Here is a 20,705-nt window from a genome sequence, read left to right as displayed (position 1 = left end):
AGAAAACCGGCGTAATACAGGGAGGCGCAGGCCCTCCTCGGCCCCCGTCCAGTAAAGCTCCCCTTCTGCCCGAACGCAGGCCTCTCCCGCACACATCTTTCCATCCGCCTCCGCCCCACTATGCAACCTGGGGACCAAAAAATTAGGAAGACGACACCTCCTCCTCTTTTGTCCCCTCCTCCCAGCCTCTCCGAGCCCCGATCGTCTGCTACAAGAAAAGACCCTCCCTACACACACTTTCACCACCACTCGTCCGCAATCGCTGCGGCAACGAGGCCGCCCCAGGGTGCTCGCGGGCCTGGGACGGGATGCTGGCGACAAGCGCACCGGGGATACGCCTGTTGGGAACCAGCCCCGAGAGACTCGTGGGCCAAGAAGAGGGGGGACACCGCGTGGGCAGAGTCTCCGCGCTATCGCCCAGACCGTCGGCATCTCCCATCCAAAAGCACGCGGGCGCGCGGGCGCTCCCCGCCCGAGACCCCCTCGGGCCCACCTCCCCGACGCGCGCGCGCCCGAGCCCGCGCCAGCTGCGGGCCCCTCAGCGCCCACGCAGCTGTCCGCGCGTCTCACTGACGCGAGCTCTACTGCTGCGGCCGCTTTGGGGGGTTTTGTCTATGAAAGGGCTCGCTGGCCAGCTCTGCGTCGGCGCGTTTGTCACCGGCTAGCCATTATTTTTACACACGCGTGCGGCTCCGCTGGCAGCTGGTTTGGCAAGGGCACGCTCGCCTTCCTCTCGGCCGGCGCCGCCGCCTCCCCCACCTTCCTCCCGGGGTGTACTTACTTTACCCGGTGTCTGGCACGGAGTGGGCGCTGCCGGCTCCGCCGCAGCCGGTTCGCCTCGCTGTCACCGGGTGAATGGAATTATTTATTTATTTACGTCCCTAGACTTGTCCTCGCCCGCCGCTGCCGGGGGAGGAGGGGGCAGAGGGTGGTGGGGAGGCGCGGCTGCTGAGCGCCCTAGTGGGTGCCTGGGAGCGCGCGCCGCTGGGTGGGGGGAGTGGAGGAGGAGGGCGGGGGCGAGCGCTCTGGGCTTTCCGCGAGCCGGCGGGCCGCGGGTGGGGGCGAACCCCGCCCTGTGACTCAGGGCCGACTGAGCATGCTCCCAGCGACTGTCACCGCTGTAGACACTCTCTGGGGCTCGGGGCACACAGAGTTTAGTTTGGGCCAAGGAAGAAAGTCAAGAATCGGATAGGAAGAACTGTTGTTCGGGATCGGTCATGACACGTTTTACCGAAGCACTTTGGCGGCGAACCTAAGCCAGGTGTGCAGGAGCTCTGTTTAGATACCCTCTGGGAGTTGTGCAATCTATATGAGAGGGAAAGCATGCATGGGAGAGGAGCCTGCACAATGCAGGGAGATTTGAAGATTCTCATTGTGAGTGTGGCAGGAAAGTGTTGGGCTGTTTTTCCATTGAGGTCTTTTTTTTGTAGCGAAAGCATGCAGTGTTGGAGATTAGGCTCACCAACCAAAACACTTTAAGAGAAAAATAAAATTTACACCGTGGGACAAGGAGTACAGAAAATAGTACAAGAAGAACTTAAAAACAGGAAAGAAATGAAGGAAAGTCAGTTGTAAATAATTCCTTCCATTTTTAGTTTCTCAAATTATTTAATTCTTCAAAGTAGGAATTAGTATTTGTCAATGAATACTGCTAGGGATAATGGTAATTCCACAACCATTGGTTTGGTTTCTTCTGCCTTTATTTTTTTATTTTTTTCTCCACTGTCTAGAACAAGTTTCTTGAGGAAGCTGGAAAGAGGAAGGGCTGGAAGTGAATATTTAGTAACACCAAAGATTGGGTTCCTTAAATGTCTTTACAGTTGAACTACTTCTTAGAAGAAAAGGAACAAGAAGAAATGTGGGCTTGAATTTGAGAATTGGTATTGCCGTTTTTCTGCCAATTTAACAGACCCTGACCTACAATACACACACATCTCTGCTCCTGAAAAGTGGAAAAGATACAAAGTTATGTTCACCTTAGATATTAATATAACTTCCTGGAAGCTTTTCTTATTTATTCTAGAACTGAAATCATTTATAGGAAGCCAAGATAACTTAGTTGAAATAATTGAAGCTTTGAAGCTACAGGGACAGGAATCAAAATGGTAATACACTTAACTGTAATAATAATAATAATTACACTTATTTACTAAGTGTTTATCACTGTCAGGCACTGCCCAAAGCACTTTTATGGGTTATTTCTATTAATAAGATAACCCTATTAGATGAATACTATGATTTTTCACATTTTACAAATTTGGAAATAGACAAGTATAGGGGAGGAAAACTTTTTCCCTCTTACCTTCTATGTTCTTTGGTTGGCCTAATAAGTAAACTGACACAAGGCAGATTAACAGGAGAAGAACAAATTCATATGTCTAGGAGCCCATAAATATATGAGACACAAAGAAGTGACCAAAGCAGACAAGGTTTATTTATACCTCCTTCTAGGCCCTGAATTCTCTATCTCTGGTGATAGGGATGTCTTTCTACCTCCTGGTACTGGGAGGGTAACTTCACATGGGAGATTTACTTCCTGTTTTCAGGGGGACAAAGGAGGGTCAGAGTGTCCTTCTTGCACTGGCTGTTTCCCATGTAACTTTAATTCAAAATAACCAATATGCCAAAGTGGCATATTTGAGGGTGCCATTTTCTGCCCCCTTCACAGGTTAAAGTCATTTAGCTAAATTCACATTGTCTTGCTTCTGCCACAGCTAGTTTGTAGGCTTGTACAAAACTTGAATCTTAGTTTCTGCAGCTATAAAAAAGAAATAATATCAACTTGTTATTGCTGTCATAAGATTTAGGTGAGATGATATATGTATAGTAGATGGTAGATAATACGAGGGAATAAATGTTGCCTATTATTAGTAATTTCAAGGAGTTTGGAAGACAATTTTACAGAGGAAGGGATGTTGGAAACTAAGGAACTAAGGAAGGCAGAAAATTGCAGAAAGAACTAGCTTTTTTGAACTAAAAATGTGTAAAGTGACATTTATATAAAATATAATAGGCATTTGTTAGTGATAGGATGTCCAGCAGTGACTATAAACATTTTGGTTTCATTACGAAAAATAATGTTAAATTTTGAAAAGAAACAACACTAGGTCACACATCTCTAGGTCATGTTCTTAAATGTTTGCTATTGACATTTTTCCTATTCATTCATCACTCATTTCCTTTCAAAGAAGAGAAAGAAGAAGAAAGACCATATATTCCCTGAATTTTGACGCCATTCTCCATTTTCCTTCTTTTTGATTTTTTTCTTTTTTTTCTGTTTTTGTTTGTTTGCTTGTTTGTTTTTACAGCCCAACGTTCTTGTTTATTTAACTCATTGTCAAATTCCTAAAATCACTACCCATAGCATGAATCATAACTGTAGCAAATTTTTGTGTGTGTGTGTTTTTTTTTAAGTCTTGTTTTTCCAACAATTAAAACTCTGGATCCCATTTACCTACTGCCCCAGTGTTAGTATTTGGGGATTCATCTTTAAGTTGCCTTATTGCTATGGCTAGGCATGCTATGTAGACATTTGGTTGGATTAGAAAGGAATCTGAAAGGAGAATTAGATGGGAAAAAATCTAGTCAATTTATCCCATGACATAGTGTTAATATTATTCAGAAGTTGAGAAAAGAATACAATTAAGGGAAAAGACAATCCATATGATCAGAACTTGAAATGCTTTTGGTAAAATTTTTTGCCTGGATTTCTATTCATAAGGTGAAATAACAGTGGAAGAAACAAAGAATAGCAATATACTCAATATTCTAGCAGCCCATTTCCACAAATAAGTAAACTAGTAAATACATAAATGGCCTATAAACTAATAAAGCTCAAATGTCTTGCACTGTCTACCCACAGCCTCTATCCTCAGCTATGAGGTTCTCTACCCTCAGCTATGAACCCTCAGATTCTTCATTCCTCAGCCATGCCATATCTTCTCACATTTTGCTGACTTTTTGCATTCCCCATTTTCTCTTGTCCATGTCAAACTTGTCTGAGCCTTGTTTTTCCTTCAGGTCCAGCAAATGTGTCATCACCTCTCCAGCATTTCAAGGATTCCTTCAATAAGAATTAATTCCATCTTCCCCTGTGTTCTTTTTCATAGAACATTGTGTGTGCCTCTATCTGGAGCATTTTCTTTCTGCTTTACGTTATGGCTATATTATAATTTTTCTGTCTCCCCATCTATTAGGTTGTTGGAGGACAGAGATGACATTTTATTCATCTCTGCAGTCTTCCAGTATCTGGCACAAATTCTTGCAGACAGAAGATAATCAATAATGTTTGCCAATTGGAGGAAAGAAACAATAGTGTGACTTTAAGGAACAGATATATGGTAGAGGTTGTTGGTGCTCACAATATCCATGATCTGCATATTACATTTCCCAGCTTCTCTGACAGTTATATTGGAATCATGTGACTAGTTCTAACAGAGTATGAATGAAAGTGACATATATCATTTCTGGGCAAAGGGAGTTAAGAGCCAGTGTGCTTCCTCCATTTTTGCCTTTCTCAGTCTCATGTTTTAGATAGAATAGCTATAAAACAGAGTCATTAAAAGATAAAGACGGACTGCTTGTCTTACACTGGACTTTGTGTGAGCAAGAAACCATTACTGTGTTAAGCCACTGATATTTTGGGCATTATTTGTTATAAGGACCTAGCCTAGCTTATTCTGACCAATACACGATGTTACTTAAGAAGACTATAAATCATAATGGAATAAAGACCCAATGAAATGTTGAGATTAAGAGAATGCTTTAATATGTTCTTAAGTCAAGGCTAAAAATAGATATTTCACAACCCAAAATTGATATTTAACAGCTTTTTTCCATGGCAAGACTTTGTGAGACCAAAGTAGACTCTGTGTGTGTGTGTAAACTACACACAATAGATTGATTTTAACTAAGAGCAAAAGGCCAAATGTCCAAATATTTCCCCATAGCCTGAGTGAAAAGAAGCATGTACCTGCCATCCAGTGGCGGCATACAGTGACTGAGATTGTAGGCGACTAGCAGCTGTGAATATGATTGCTCTGACCTGGTTTCATAGAAGGTACAAAATATGAAAGACCTCTGTCCACTGTAGATTTATATCTTGAGTACATCCATATAGTCTACTCTGGAAATACCTTCTATGGAAGCTTCCCATTGAATTGTGGAGAATGCAAATCTCATCTCCTTTTACAAAGAATAAAAAAAGAGAGGGACTCCTAGGTGGCTCAGTCGGTTAAGCATCTGCCTTCAACTCAGGTCATGATCCCAGAATCCTGGGATGAGCCCCACATAGGGCTCCCTGCTCAGCGGGGAGCCTGCTTCTCCCTCTCCCTCTGCCACTCCCCCTGCTTGTGCGCGCTCTCTCTCATAAATAAATAAAATCTTTTTTAAAAAGAGAGAAAGAAAACATTGTGTTGGACATTGCTGTATGATGTGACTTTCCATAACTATACAATAGCCCAGAGACGTCTTTCATCAAAATAAATGACTTTTGGAGCTCTAAAAATCTCTTGATGGATTCTGCATTTAAACTCCTATCCATTGATATTTTTCTAACTTTACATTTTATTTAATGCTATCTGTAAAGTGAGCTTAAGGGATTCTAATTGTGTCTTTTTAAGATTTTATTTTTAAGTAATCTCTATACCCAACATGGGGCTTGAAATTACAACCTGGAGATCAAGAGTTGCATGCTCTACCAACTGAGCCAGCTAGGTGCCCCTGAATATTTTAATTATTCTGAAGTATATAAAAGTTTTCATTATAAACTGTAAACCTTTCTGGCAGGGTTCTTGTAAATAGTGGCTTATAATTATTTAATACTTAATGAATTTTATGAAATAAATCAATGAGGACTGAATATGATACCAAGGAACCTAGCTTTCAGTGCCTTTTCTTGTGCATATAGTCTTAGGTGGGTCACTTAATCTTAGCTTCAATTTCTAAATCTCTATGGTACTTTCAAGCACTTCAAGGGTGCAAAGATCCACAGAATTTTGCATAATTTTAACAAATGAAAATATTTATGTATGGTAGAGTTTTTTTCCTAACTAACCAAAAAATAGGTATTTCCTTATATTTTGGACAGCAGTATTGATCAGGATACGTTTTATAAAATGCAACAATAAGGTTACCTGCTTAACTTGTAACATTGTGTAACTTGCCCTGTGCCTGGAATGTCCTTGAAGATTGAGTCACTGTTTGCATTTACATAATCCTCCCAGGTCACAAGAGAGTTTCCTGCTAAAATACTCTCAGCTACCTGCCTCTCAGTAAGCTAAAATTTCAACTGCCCTTACTTTATTTCTTGGCTGAAGTTCAGGCCATATTGCCATTTCGTTTTTCATTCAGAAGCTCTTTTTCTGCTTTCTCTCTGCCAGGAATTGACCCAAACTGCATATTTGTTTTGTGCCGTTTTGCTATGTAATGGTAATTGATTTCTTAATGTTGGCTAATTTTCCTGGGATTATGTTGATAGTGATCTTGAACAATCACTTGTTACAAATTTTTTTCCCAAGACATTATCTGTATGAGGTCAGTTACACGAAATGTGGTATCAGTTTCAAATCCACAAAATGTGATTCTGCCTTTAGCTCTATGATTTGAGCTGGAGCCTAGCAATGTAAGTCGTCGCCTGAGGTTTATTGATCTTGTATTTTTTTTTATCTTGGTCCACCAAAATTTCATTTCTCAACACAGGTCCAGAGTCAAGAAATCCAATAATGACTTTGAAATATTTATCTTCATTTATTCGGCATATTTGTTAAGCAATCTGCCAGGCACTAGGATAAACTTTTTAGTTTTAAGTAGTGCTTCTCTCAAGAAGCCTATACACTATTTATTTAATTTTCAGACTGATTCTGATCCTAATGCTGTGATTACCTCCACCACATAATTATGTTTGTTCATAGATACACACCAGAGTATAAATATTGGGATATTAGGTTTTTTGAATGATATTCTTTGCAGGGTTTTTTTTTATCTAAACTGGAATAGACCACCCTAGTCATTGAGTTGAAGAGTTATCTACAGACCCAGAAATATGTTTCAAAAAAGACATGTAGAGTTCTTCCTCAGTAGCCTTTATGGAGGAGAATGAGCTTTCTTTCATGATGTCAAAGACCAAAACAGAAATTGTGGATTTCTTTGTCAATATACCAGGTTTATTTCATGTTAAATACACTTGTATTGAAGCATAACTTACATACCTTAAAATGCTTGCATCTTAAGTGTACAGTTAGATGAATCTTAACTACTACTCCCATCAAGATTTAGAGAACTTCCGCTATCTCAGAAAGTTCCCTCTTGCTATTTTTAGTCAATCTGCTGTGCAACCCAGGCAATCATTGATCTGGTTTTTATCATCATAGACTAGCTGGTTTTGCCTATTCTAAATGTTATGTAAATGTAATAATTTAATCTGTATGCTTTTGTAACTGACTTCTTTCATTCTGCATATTTATCTTTAATTCATCCATTTAGTTATGTGTATGCTTTAGTAGTCTGTTCTTTTCATTACTGAGTAGTGTTCTATTGTGTGGAAATGCCACAAATTCTTTATCAGTTCACATGTTGATGGATATTTGAATGAATTTTATTATTTGCTTCTATAAATATTTAAACACAAGTATTTCTGTGGACATATGTAATCATATCAAGTTTGATTTTTAATACATACAATAAAAACTTTAAAAAAATGCAATACAATGTCTGAAATGAGTATTTCAGATACTCAGCATCTGAGTAACTGGATATCGGCCTACTTGGGCACTTCATTAATGCACTAATTTGTCAAAGACACAAATCTGTTTAAACTTTACTTTCTTCATAAGTAGTAAAAATTTGATTTGGTTATTAAGAAGCGTCAACCAGACAATGTAAATGGAATTGCTTTCTAAGTTATAAAGCTTAACAAAATGAAAGGTGGTATTCCCTTATGTAAAATATGTACATATTTAGGAAATAATCCCTCAGAAATAAAATAACTAAGTAAAATAAACTGATTTGACATAATTTGAATTATGAAAACAATCAAAGACAATATAAAATTAATTAAGATTTGATATTTATCTCCTTAATAATTTTTTAAAGAACAAATCAGACGATTGCAAAATCCAGAAATAGTTTTATAAAGAAAAATTAATCACTTCTTGGCTTCATACTTTATTTATTTATTTATTTATTTTTTATTCGGCTTCATACTTTAAAGTAAGTTTCTGTTTAGTTAAGATTACACATATATGGGGCGCCTGGGTGGCTCAGTCATTAAGCGTCTGCCTTTGACTCAGGTCATGATCCCAGGGTCCTGGGATCGAGCCCCGCATCGAGCCCCGCATCGGACTCCCTGCTCGGCGGGAAGCCTGCTTCTCCCTCTCCCACTCCCCCTGCTTGTGTTCCTGCTCTCACTATCTCTCTCTCTCTGTCAAATACATAAATAAATTATTTTTAAAAATTTAAAAAAAAGATTACACATATACATTTGGGTAACTATAAGAAAAATCATTTATTATATAGGAGCTGCAGACCCACTTGTAGAGTAGTACATAAAATGATATTCTTTCCCTCTGTCTTTCAACCAAATTATAACTTGAGAATAAAATTCTTCCTCATAACTATTCTGAAGAATTTATCTCTTTTCCTAGGTATGGATCTGGGTATGAGATTTTTAAAGATTATCCCTTTTTTTATTTGAGTGGTTTTCTTCTTTCCTTCCTACTCTGGTTACTATTTTTATATAAAAAGTTTAAAATTATACTATAAATCAACAATAATTTCATTACATTCATGGATTCTGGTTGCAGAACAGGGATGGCTTGTCTCTGCTCCATAATGTCTAGAGCCTAAACTAGAAAGAATGGAACACAGGGTCCTAATATCATTTAGGGGCTTCTTCAATCACATGTCTGGTTCCTGGGCCAGAATGAGTCAAAGGCTAGGCTCACCTGTATCTCCTTATTGGAGCACTGAAACATGGTTTCTTCTTATGGCTTGGGATTCTTACAGTATGATGGGTGTCCAAAAAGCCTCATGAGAGCTAGGCTTTTACGACCCAGGTGGAATTTGACCTAAACTCAAAAGTTACTCAGTGTCTCCCCCCTGCATTCTATTAACTAGTGAGTCACAGTCAGTGTTAGTTTTCTATGGTTGCTGTACCAAATTATCACAAACCTTGTGGTTTAAAACAAAACAAATTTATGAACCTTTGGTTCTGTAAGTTGGAAGTCTGAGTGAGTTTAACTAGTTTCTCTGCCCTGGGTCTCACAATCTGGGGGAAATTTTGTTTCCAAGGTCACTCAGTTTGCTTGCACAATTCAGGTCCTTGAAGTTGGAGGGCTGAGGTCCCCATTTCGTTGGTGGCTGTTAGTTCCTTAAGGTCACCTCTATTCCTTGTCACATTTACCCTCTATCTTCAAAATCAATAGTGCCTGGAATATGTCTCATGCTTCAAATCTCTCTGACTTTCCCTTCGTTTCATCTCTTCTGCCTCCAGCTGGCGAAACTTCTCTGCTTTTAAGGTTTCATGTGATTACATTGGGCCCACTGGATAATCTCCCTATTGTAAGGCTCATACCTTACCTATATCTGCAGTCCTGTAACAACATATTCACAGGATCCAAGGATTGGAGTATGGATATCTTTGAGAAGGCATCCTACTACCACATAAGAGAAGAGGAATTAGACTCTACTTTTAGACAGGGGCAGCAAGGGTATATTTTAGGAAAGCATGTGGGATGGGAGGTGTTGTTGCAGTTTGGCAAACACAACCCGCCACACTTTACTCCTTTGCTCTTTTTCTCTATCACCTCCTCTATTTGGAAAACAATTAGAAGAATATTAGCAGGAAAATTGCTAAACAGTAAGTGGGTAAGTGGACCTGCTTATAGTTTTTCTTTTTTTTTTTAAAGATTTTATTTATTTATTTGACAGAGAGAGACACAGTGAGAGAGGGAACACAAGCAGGGGGAGTGGGAGAGGGAGAAGCAGGCTTCCCGCGGAGCAGGGAGCCCGATGCGGGGCTCGATCCCAGGACCCTGGGATCATGACCTGAGCCAAAGGCAGACGCTTAACGACTGAGCCACCCAGGCGCCCCTGCTTATAGTTTTTCTTAGGAAAATCGGGCCTGAGATACAGGGAAAGAACCAAGCCGTTTGTTGTTTGTTTCTTGATTGGGTTTTGTTTTATCTACTGTTTTTGAAAACTTTAGACTTTGTGGGAGACACCTTTGTGTTTCCAAGATCCCACAAGCAGCTCGGATGCACAGTGTGGTTAGGCAGGTCCCAGATGTCAGCAACTTCATGTTCTGCCTTAGCTGCAGGAAGTCACATCTTCTGATGTCACCTCCTTTTTTTGGGTAGCCTGCACCTGTTGACTGAGTGTGGCAGATGTATAAAAACCCAGTCATTTTGGCCCAGTGTGAAATATTCTTATGGGTAGTACTTGCTCCAGAGATCCCTGCTGGGTTTTGTCACAGTTTGATTTCCTCTTCTGCCCAATCTTGCTAACTCCCCTTTCCTTTCTTAGGTGTCCATTCTTAATAAATATTGCACCCCGAACTTCTCAGAATCTGCTTGTAGGTAACCCAACCTTTGACAGTTGGTATCAGGAGGGGTCTGCGAACACAGCTGTAAGTATAGGCTTTTAGAGCTGCATTATCCATCACCTCGCTGGCAGTGAGGACCCCATCACAAACAGCTTCTGGAACAAGGTGGTAGTCCATTTGTTAAAACTTTTTAACAGTGTTGGGGGACATGCCAGTGGAAGGTATGCACTAGTGAGAGCTAAGTATCAGACTGTTTAGATGTATGGAGAAAACAGTATCTATTAGGATAACAGGGCCCTACTCCAAAGCAGTTATGAGACTTAGCCAGTGAAACTGGGGGAATGCTTGTGTGACTGGGTTCTAAGGTCGCTTAATCAAGGGGGTCGAAACATAAAAATTAAATAGTAAAGAGTGGATTGACTTGGCAGTTGTGATATTATGATTTATAAGAGATATGTATATTTGGTCATTCAGATAACCATGTATACATGGTCTTCATTCATATTTCCTGGCTCATAGCTCCCCAGACCCTTGGAATTTCCTGAGTGATAAGAGTGATGAGAGCATCTTTTGTTATAATATTTGGTCCCACTTCTCAGCTCCTGAAAATGCCTCAGAGCCATAAAGGTGAAATGGGTGTCTTGTTATAACATGCCCCTTTCTACCATAACTGGGTTTATGTTAATGAGATGACATTTGGAAAGCACCTAGGGATGGGGGCTGGTTGCCAGGGGGACCAACCCTGAATAGAGGGTTGGAACTTTTAGTCCTACCCCTGATTTCCAGGAAGAGGGAGAAATTGGAGGTTAAAGCAATGTAACTTTTTTAATCATTCATACCATTCATGAGTTGAGTTAATCATTCATGCCTAGCATGAATGAGTTAATCATTCATGCCTATGTAACAAAGCCCCCATAAAACCCGAAAGAAAGGGGGTCAGAGAGCTTCCAGATTGAGGAAATGGAATGCTTCCAACTTCCATGTGCCACCATGCTAAGTCCCAAGCTCTACAAGGACAGAAGCTTCTTTGTTCAGGACCTCACCCTATTCATCTGGCTGTTGATTTGCTACTTTAATATCCATTGCAATAAATTGGTGATCTGGTGAGCTAACAGGTTTTGTGAGTCCTGTGAGCTGTACTAGCAAATTAATCAAACCCAAGGAGGGGTCATAGGACCCTCTGATTTATAGCCAGTAGTTCAGAAGCATGGATAACAACCTGGGCTTGCTATTGTCATCTGAAGTGGAAGGCAGTCTTGTAGAACCACACCCTTTACCTGTGTTATCTGATTCTATCTCTAGGTAGATAGCTTCAGAATTGAGGTGAATTCTCTGATACTCTGCTGATGTCTGAGAATTGCTTGTTGGGTGTAGGGAAGCCTACACACACACACACACACTCACACGCACACACACACAGTGGAATTGTGTCCAGGAACCCAAAAGAGCATTCTCATGATACAGGATTTACCACAATGGCACCCACATCAGGAGCCGGTATGAACTCTCTACTAGAAAGGCTCTTAGAAAAATAGAAAAAGCAATAGCCCATGATGAGTGTTTAGCATTCTCCAGAGGAGCTCAAGAGAATGTAGATAATCTACAGGAAGGCCCCTACAGCACAGTGTTGACCAAGGGCATGAGGAATATGCTGGTAAGAGGGGCACCAGCATCACTAAAATGTTCAGTGGTGGCTCTCCTCTGTAGTTCAGTCAAGGCTGTTCCAGAACTAGGCTCACTGTTAACAGTGGGGCTGATATGATCCCAAAATAACATAATCTAGATAACAATGCTTAACTTCCAGAACTCAGGATATGCTGATAATTTTAATGACTAATAAGTTTGGCCTGGCATCCTGGTGGGGTTCATTCATAGCAAGTTATTAAGACAATTAACAGAACATGACATATCAATGGGCATAACAGATGGACAGCTGACAAGGGCACTACCCATCTTGAACCAGAAGAAGAAATCAAGTTGGATCACTGGGAGGGGAAGTGGAGGGCAGTCACCTCAAAACAAAAACAAGAAACAAAAGACCACAAATAATTTCTCTATTTCCAGACCTGGAATTGGAACACTGGTCACAGAGGTGGCTGGTTCCTAGGAGAAACAATCCTGCAACACTATAATAGTTATACTTGGGTGGTTTCCCCCAGTCTTTCCACAAAGGAGCCATAGCTTCTTCAATGGGAAAGAGGGAAGCTCAGATAACGTGAGGACTGAAGGAAAGAGTTAGAGTGGACACTGACACCTAAAAACCCAATATATCATCACACTCCTTCTTAGATTTTGGGCATACGGACTCCAGATAATAAATTAAGTATTGCCAACATCCAGCTTACAGTAAATTCACTGAGTCAATGTACCCATTCATCAAGGGTCATTTCCCATCTAGGATTTAAACACTGAATAGTTGAGGAATAACTCCCACATTGAACCCTTGGTCTTTGAGGTGAAAACTATTAGAGACGGAAAAGCCAAGTAAAAGCCCTAGAAACTAACCTACCCCCCTCCCACCAAGATTGGAAATAAAAAACAATAGCACATGGTAAGGGGGAGGGGGAGAGCTAATGAGATCAGTGGCACCCTTAAAGGCCTAAAGGATGAAGGGATGGTGATGCCATAATATTTTCATTTATGTAGTTGAATTAACTCCTACAGAAAATAAGTTCTGAAGGATGATGATAAACTACCACAAGCTCAACCATGGAATAGCCCTACCTGTTTTCACCATACAGAAATGGTATCTTTGCCTGAGCAGAGGAATCCAGCTTCAAATACATGGCATGGTGTCACTGATTATGGTACATATATTCTTTTCTATGCCATTTAGAAGAGGATGAGAAACAGTTCACATTCCTATGGGATGACCAAAAATATGCATTTAGAATTTTGTTTAAATTCTGCTACTCTCCTGTCCTTTCTTACAATATGGTTCGAGGAGATCTGACCATCTGGATATTATCCTACAGAACAGCATATTGATCTATTATGCTGATAACATTAGATTTATCAGGCTGAATGACCAAGAAATGGCAAGCACACTAGAGTTCTTGGCAAGACACATGGGTGGGAGATAAACACATTTAGGAATCTTCTACTCTGTAAAATTTATAAGGGTCTAGTGTTTCACAGTGTGACAGGATATCCCCTCCAAAACAAAGATAAATTATTACACTTTGCACCTCCTACAATGAAAAGGGAAGAATTCCATTTGCTGGCCTCTAAGTTTTGGAGGCAGCATATTTTACACCTATAGATAGTGCTATGGCCCATAGACTGAGGGATGTGAAAAGCTTGCTGTCTTTGACTGGGGCCCAGAGAAAGAAAGGCCCCTGCTTCTTGAGAAACACAATTCAACATTCTCTTTGTGTTGGTGGTATCTGTGGTGGGAAAAAAGATCATACAGGGTTTGTGGCAATCCCCAGCAGGAGGAACATATTGAAGGTCTTTGGGGTTCTGAAGCAAGATTATGCCATCTGTGGTAGAGTATTTTACACCTTTTACAGCTGTTGATAAAGAACTCCTGACTACTGAGGTCCTGTTAAAGATAGAATGCCTCTTCATGGGACATCCAATGACTATGCAGATGGTATTGCCAGAAATCAGCTTAGTTCTAGCAGCCCTACCAAGTTATGAGGTCAGCAAACCCAGCAACAATCTACTATAAAATAGCAGCGGTGCATCTGAAACCAAGCATAAGCAGCCCAGAAGGTACAAGCAAGTGATAGGAGCAGTTAGCCCAAACTCTTATGGAACCCACAACTGCTACTTCAGCACACTTCCTTTCACCCACACTTACGGCTGTAGGAGCAAATACTGCTCTGTGAAGGAGGAAACAAAAGGTAAAACTTGGTTTTATGGGTAGATCCACTCAATATGGACAGTTGTATTACAGATCTATTCAGGGACAGCCTTGAAAGACAGTGATGAGGGGAAATCCTGCTAATAGGAAAAGTTTCAGGTGGGACACCTGGTCATCCACACTGTGTAGACAAAGTTGTGTCTCACAGATAAAATATATACAGATTCATGGGCAGTAGCAAGTGACCTGGCTGCTGGTCAGAGGTCTGGAAAGAAAATGATTGGAAGACTGGGGACAAAAATGTCTGGAGTATAGGCATATGGATGAACATAGGAGAGTGTTAAAATGTTTACTCCACATGTTAATGGCCCAAGACAGCATTCACCACAGAACAGTTACTGAACAATCAAGTTCTCAAAGTGACCAGCAGGTTCTTTCATTGGCCCCTCCAGTGAAGTTATGATGGCACATAAACAAAGCAGCCATTAGGTGAAATTGGAGGTCATGCCTGGACTCTGACTCACTAGGGCTGATTTCGGTACTGCTTCTGCCAAGTATTCAATATCCCAGTAATAGAGACCAATGCTGAGGCCTGATATGGCACCATTCCTTAAGGAGACCAGCTGACTGCTCCATATCAAGTGCTCCATATCCACATTGGGCTCCTTCAGTCACGAAGAGCCAGCATATTTCATATATGGGTTTGCCTTCTCTGCATTCAGGGCCTCAACCACCACTATTATCTGAAGACTTATGGAGTGTTTGATCTACAAGCATGTGATCCCATATAACAGATCGATCAGGGAATGCCCTTTTTAGCAAAGGAAATGCTGGAGAGAACCCTTGACCATGTTATCTATTGGTTATTACACTTACTGCATTGAAAGGTTGCTGGCCTAATAAAGCATTGCAATGGACTGTGGAGGACAGAGCTGGAGTGGCAGCGTAGAGGCAACAATCTACAGGATGAAGTGCCATCCTCCAGAGCGTAGTATATGCATTAAATCAAATATTCTTCAATGATGTTATAGTCCCCAAATAAAGAACAAATGGGACCCAGAATCAGAGAGTGGAAGGACAGGTGGCCTCACTTATGATCATTCCCAGTGATTCTGTGTTTTTGTCCCCACAGCTCTGGGCCTTACAAAGCTCAATGTCCTGGTTCCCAAAGAGGACACATGTTCTCCAAAGGCCACTGCCAGCGTCTCATTGAATGATAACCTACAGCTGCTATGTCGCCATTCTGGGTTCCTTATGTCCAGGGACAAACATGAAAGAAAAGAAATAATTTTCTTGGCAGGAATAATTGACTCTGATCATCAGGAGGCAATAGGGCTACTTTCAATGCACTAGGAGCAGGGAGAGAATACATGTGCAACTCAAGTGGTCCACACTGGCAGGTGATAACCCCTTACCCAAAGGGGACAGTAGACAGGTACATCAACCCCAGGCCGAGGAGGGCAAGGTGATCAGGGACTCAGGCCTGTTGAAATGAGGGTCTGGTTCACACCACTAGGTAAATCACTGATGTCAGCAGAAGGGTAGCTAAGGTTGAGGGAAACCTAGAGTGTATAGTGGAGGAGGGAGAAGATCACAACTGAGTATCAGCTGTGGCTCCAAGCACAACTGCCATTTCAGGCCTGTCATTTGTCTCACTAACCTCCTACTTTTAAGAGTCCTTCAGGAAGAAAGGCCTGCCAGTTCCTGCCCTACCAAGAGCTGATTTTTGAACCTATATGGAAAATTATATGCCAGTGGTGCAAAGGGTGAATGGTGATAAATATGAAGATGCACCACCCAGGTGCCCTTCAAATAATGACTTGCCGTAGGGAGTGCAGTCAGCAGACAGCCTCAGGGTGAGCTTCTTCAGGGTGGGCCTCAGCTACAGCACACTGTTTCACCTGCACCTAGTGAAGAAGTAAGGCAGGAGGGGGCAGGGTGCCCCACCACTGGACTGTTTAGGCAGCCTGGGGTTTACTACTACAACTGGGTAAGGGAGGACCAATAGATGCCCACGAGGATCACCTGAGTTCTCTCCAGAACTCCATGTCAAATTGGCCAAGGCTTTGTTGAGTTCATCACAGTTGGATCTCTTCATCTGCCCAGTCTTGCTTACTCCCCCTTCCCTTTGCTAAGAAACACCTTGTTGACTAGATGCAGTGTCACTGTTAGTTTCTGGAGAACCCAACCAATGACATACCAGTTTAGAAAGACAAACCTAGCACCATCTTTCCTTATCTCTGCCATCAGGATCCACATTCAAGACACAAAACTATGTGAAAATCCAGCACATAAAGAATACACAGTATCACTAACCCAGCAATAACAAATCAAGTTAATATGCAATTTCCCATTTCCTTCCTCTTTTTAAACTCTGATCATCTCGTAATCCACATGCTGTAATTTAAAATTGTCCTGGATTAAATCTCTCCATATGTAGTTTCGGGTTTTTTGCTATTAGCATGTCTACTTTTCTTTTTTTAAAACAAGATTTATTTATTTGAGAGAGAGAGAAAGCATGAGCAGGGGGAGGAGCAGAGGGAGAGGGAGAGAGAGAATCCCCAAGCAGACTCCCCACTGAGCATGGAGCCCAATGCAGGGCTCCATCCCAGGACCCTGAGCCAAAATCAAGAGTTGGCCACTTAACTGACTGAGCTACCCAGGCACCCCAGCATATTCACCTTTCTAAGTTAATCATGTTTGTTTTTAATATTTTTTGTTCAAGTTTAATGAGGTATAATTCACCTTCAGGAAAGTTCATGCTTTTCATGAAAATAGTCTTAATGATTTTTGACAAATGTGTAGTCAATCCACTCCTTATACTCCCAGCCCTTGGCAACAACCAATTTGGGTTTTTGTTTTGTACTTTTTAACTTTCTTTTCCCCACTCTGTAACTTTCTTTTTCTTTCTCTTAACACTCTATCCCCCTTCATGCCTGGTATTTTAGGCTAATTCCAATGTGGAGACATCAGGGCAACCCCTCAGGAAATAGCTCCCTTGCATCTCCTGGAACATCTTACATTCACCTCAGGAGAATTTCTGCTGCTGCAAGACATGACGTGTTAATCCAGCTTCCACATTACTTACTTCCGGGGCTTCACCTTCTGCCTTTTCCAATCAGTCGAGCTAGCTCCTTTTTTCCTCAGAGTTCACTGCTTTCAGGTTCTCAAAGATTGCCCACTTGAACTGAGTAATCACACAGATGCTCCAGGACTCATGAAATCAAATGAATTTATGTTTCAACTCTAGTAACTCTGAGTATATCACCTACTTTCTCCCTATAAGTTTCAGATTTGAATGGCTTACTGCTTCATTAAATTGTGAGTCCATTTGATGAGAAACACCTTTACAACTAGAACTTGAACTAAAAAGTTATAAACGATAAAAAGCTTATTTTTAGATAACAGAAATTCAAGACTTCATCAAACTATACCTGGATGATTAATACACTTTTCTAAATGATTTCCCTACCTCTAATCTTATTTCCTCTTCAGCATTTCATCCTTAGTAAGAGCATTGGTATTATCAGTATTGTATTAAAGTCTTCCGAGAGAGTGAAGGTTTAAGAACGTGAAGGGTAAAGAGAAACCACATAGGTCACGTTTGGCATTTTAAATGCTATGCAGATTCATTTAAAGTAATGCCTCTGCTCCCCACCTAAAGTAATACAATAACTTTCTTTTGGGGAAGTCTTTTTGAGAAAGAAATACACATATCTAATATTTGCATTTCCAATATAGCAACAATTTGTAATTCATATAACATTTCCCATCAGCCAAAAATAAATATGACAGGAGAGGGTGATTTGGAGATTAGGGGAGTCATATGTTCTTATATCTTTCAGTAGTCTGAGGAAAGAAATTCAAGTATACAATATTACTCCCCTGATTAAGTAGTAATTCACTTAGTCTTTCAACATGAGAATCGAAGGAGGGCGATCTATAAAGACTACAACCCAGGGTTGGATGAAAATAATTATCTGCTACCTATTTCTTAGAAAATATCTGGTTTTCTTGTTGATATTTAGAACAATAAACAGCTCATAAACCCATTTGTTCTCAGTCCCAGTTGATTTAATTTGAATAATTATGTTTAATATTTCTTATTTTCATTTCCTAAATTACAAAAATAATTAGCCTTAATCTTGGGTTTTGATTTATTATTCACTTACAGATGGAAATATTGCAATATTCTGGGTAAGTTTTCAAATAAAGCTGCCCCTACATCTTCCCTATCTGATATTACCTTTTGAATGTTATTTTTATATGCATAAGAATAAATAAGCTACTGGGTAATAACTGACAGCTATTCCTTATTAGTTAAAATCTGAATGGATAATTAGTCACCTTAGCTTGAAGTAAAAATACTTGATTGCAATTATATTTTAAGACACTTCTCTTGTGACTAACTAGGTAAGGCCTCTTCTGTGCTTTTTACCAACCAGATCCATACGTAATCTCAAAGACAGAATCAATAATTCAACAAATACTTACTGAGGTTTTATTATGTCCTGGGAAAATGGAAATAATAGATATTTTATGAGTGCTTACTATTGTCAGGAGCTATATTAAAACTTTTATATACATTATCTCATTTAATCTTTAGAACAAACACAAGAAAAAGATTTTTAATCCATTTTGCAAGTAAGGAGACAGGCATATAAATTCTAGGGGCTGTGCTCAAGTCACACAGCAAATCAGTAACATCTAGTCTACTCAAGACTGTGTGATTCTAGGGTTTGTGCTATTACCCAGTAAGCAATAGTGCTATGCTCTTTTAGGTTGTAGGAACAAAAATGAATGAGAAGCCTTGCCTCGGAGAACTTTAGCACCTAGTAGGTAATCTAATTAGAACATTTATATAAATAAATATAACTCATGGTGGCTAGAAATGACTGGCTAGAAGTCCAGATCAAGCTGTATAGCAATTCAGACTAAGGCGGATGAAGCAATTTATTATGGTTGAAGGAATCAAGGATGACTTCTTGTAGAGAGAAAGGTAGGAAAGTATAGTAATTAAAAACATAAATTTCTTTATGGTTTCCATTTCAGTTAGAATATAAAACTATTAATGTGTCTTTTGCAGGAATTGCTAATTCCCTACCTGATATATACTCCCTCCATTTGCCTTAATAAGAGAACCCTTATTTTATTTGATGAGGTGGCAGTATGCTCAGCTAAAAAACTATACTTTCTAACCCTCCTTGCAACTTAGTGACATCATGTTACTAAATTCCTGCCAATGAAACATAAATGGAAGTTTTTTAGGCTGTCTTTGGTGAAAGCTCCTTAATAGGGTATAGAAAGAAAATAAAAAGCAAAGGATGTATTACTTTGGAATACATTTACCAAATATTTGAAATTTTCATGCAGTAATATATGCATATGATTATTAACATATTACATACAAAGGTATAGCATGGATCTAATAATAACCATATTCCAAAGAAGTTATGGGCTTAAAGATATTTCAAATATCTATAATAACTTACATATAATATAAATAAATCTATCATTTTATTAGAGTCAAAGTTATTGATACAACTATAATTTATGGTTTGAAGACAATGCCAACTTTAGTCAGAGGTTAGTGAAAATTAAGTAAATATTTTTTGAACCAAGTTTGCTGACCCACAAATTCTATCCATGGACCCCATGGGGATTCAAGGACTCTAGGTTTATAATTCCTGCTTTAAGGCATGCTCAATCTATAGCAAAAAGCCATGCAAAGAATACATCCATTCCATAAATATTTATCGTATTTGATAATGATTATTCTGAGCATTGAAGTCTATGAGTGGTCTTGAGGAATTTATATTCCGGTAGAGACAGACATGTAAACAAAGTATAAAACCAGATATAAAACTAGGTTGTTATATGCTTGCTTAAAAATTCTCTGTCAAGTGGAAGAATTATGCAGTAGTAGAGAACATTAAGCCGGCAACTATATTATATACTCAGGCTTGCTTTTTAAGAAGGGAATTTGGGCGGTATTATAGAGAACAAAATTATTTGGAGACTGCTGATAAGAATGGTAATGGTGATGATGATAATGATAATGATAATGATGATGATGATGATGACGATGATCTGTGTGTGTGTATAGGAGGAGAAGGTTGGTAATGTTGCTGAAGGAGAAAAAGGAGCTAAGGGAATTTCTCAAGATTTCTAATTAAATTACTACATGCATAATTATACTGTTTGCCAAAATCAGATATGTAATGTAAGAAATTCTTATTCCGAATTTCTGATTTCAGAATTCTGATTCTGAACAGAAAATTTATGTATTCCTTTTTGGAAATGGAAAATTGAGGAATTGGGTGGAAATATCCAGCATGCAATGAGAACAACAGAAAT

At 39.9% G+C, this 20,705-nt stretch overlaps 1 protein-coding gene across 3 annotated transcripts in view; it reads right to left on the bottom strand.

Moving 5' to 3' along the window:
* SLC16A7 (solute carrier family 16 member 7) overlaps positions 1 to 965 on the bottom strand; it is a 155,484-nt gene extending 154,519 nt beyond the window's left edge. For 2 of the 3 annotated variants that reach the window (XM_081821973.1, XM_006728632.3), the window contains exon 1: positions 782 to 965. The gene's annotated coding sequence lies outside the window, so the exon portion shown is untranslated. The remainder of the gene's footprint in view (positions 1 to 781) is intronic. The other variant, XM_081821976.1, reaches the window with a different exon arrangement.
* Between the last annotated feature and the right edge of the window lie 19,740 nt (positions 966 to 20,705).

This window comes from Leptonychotes weddellii, chromosome 5, assembly GCF_054177405.1.
Source record: "Leptonychotes weddellii isolate Sample4059 chromosome 5, ASM5417740v2, whole genome shotgun sequence".
Taxonomy (NCBI): Eukaryota; Metazoa; Chordata; class Mammalia; order Carnivora; family Phocidae; genus Leptonychotes; species Leptonychotes weddellii.
The sequence above is the reverse complement of the archived record's forward strand: the minus strand, read 5'-3'. Positions and strand labels throughout refer to the sequence as shown.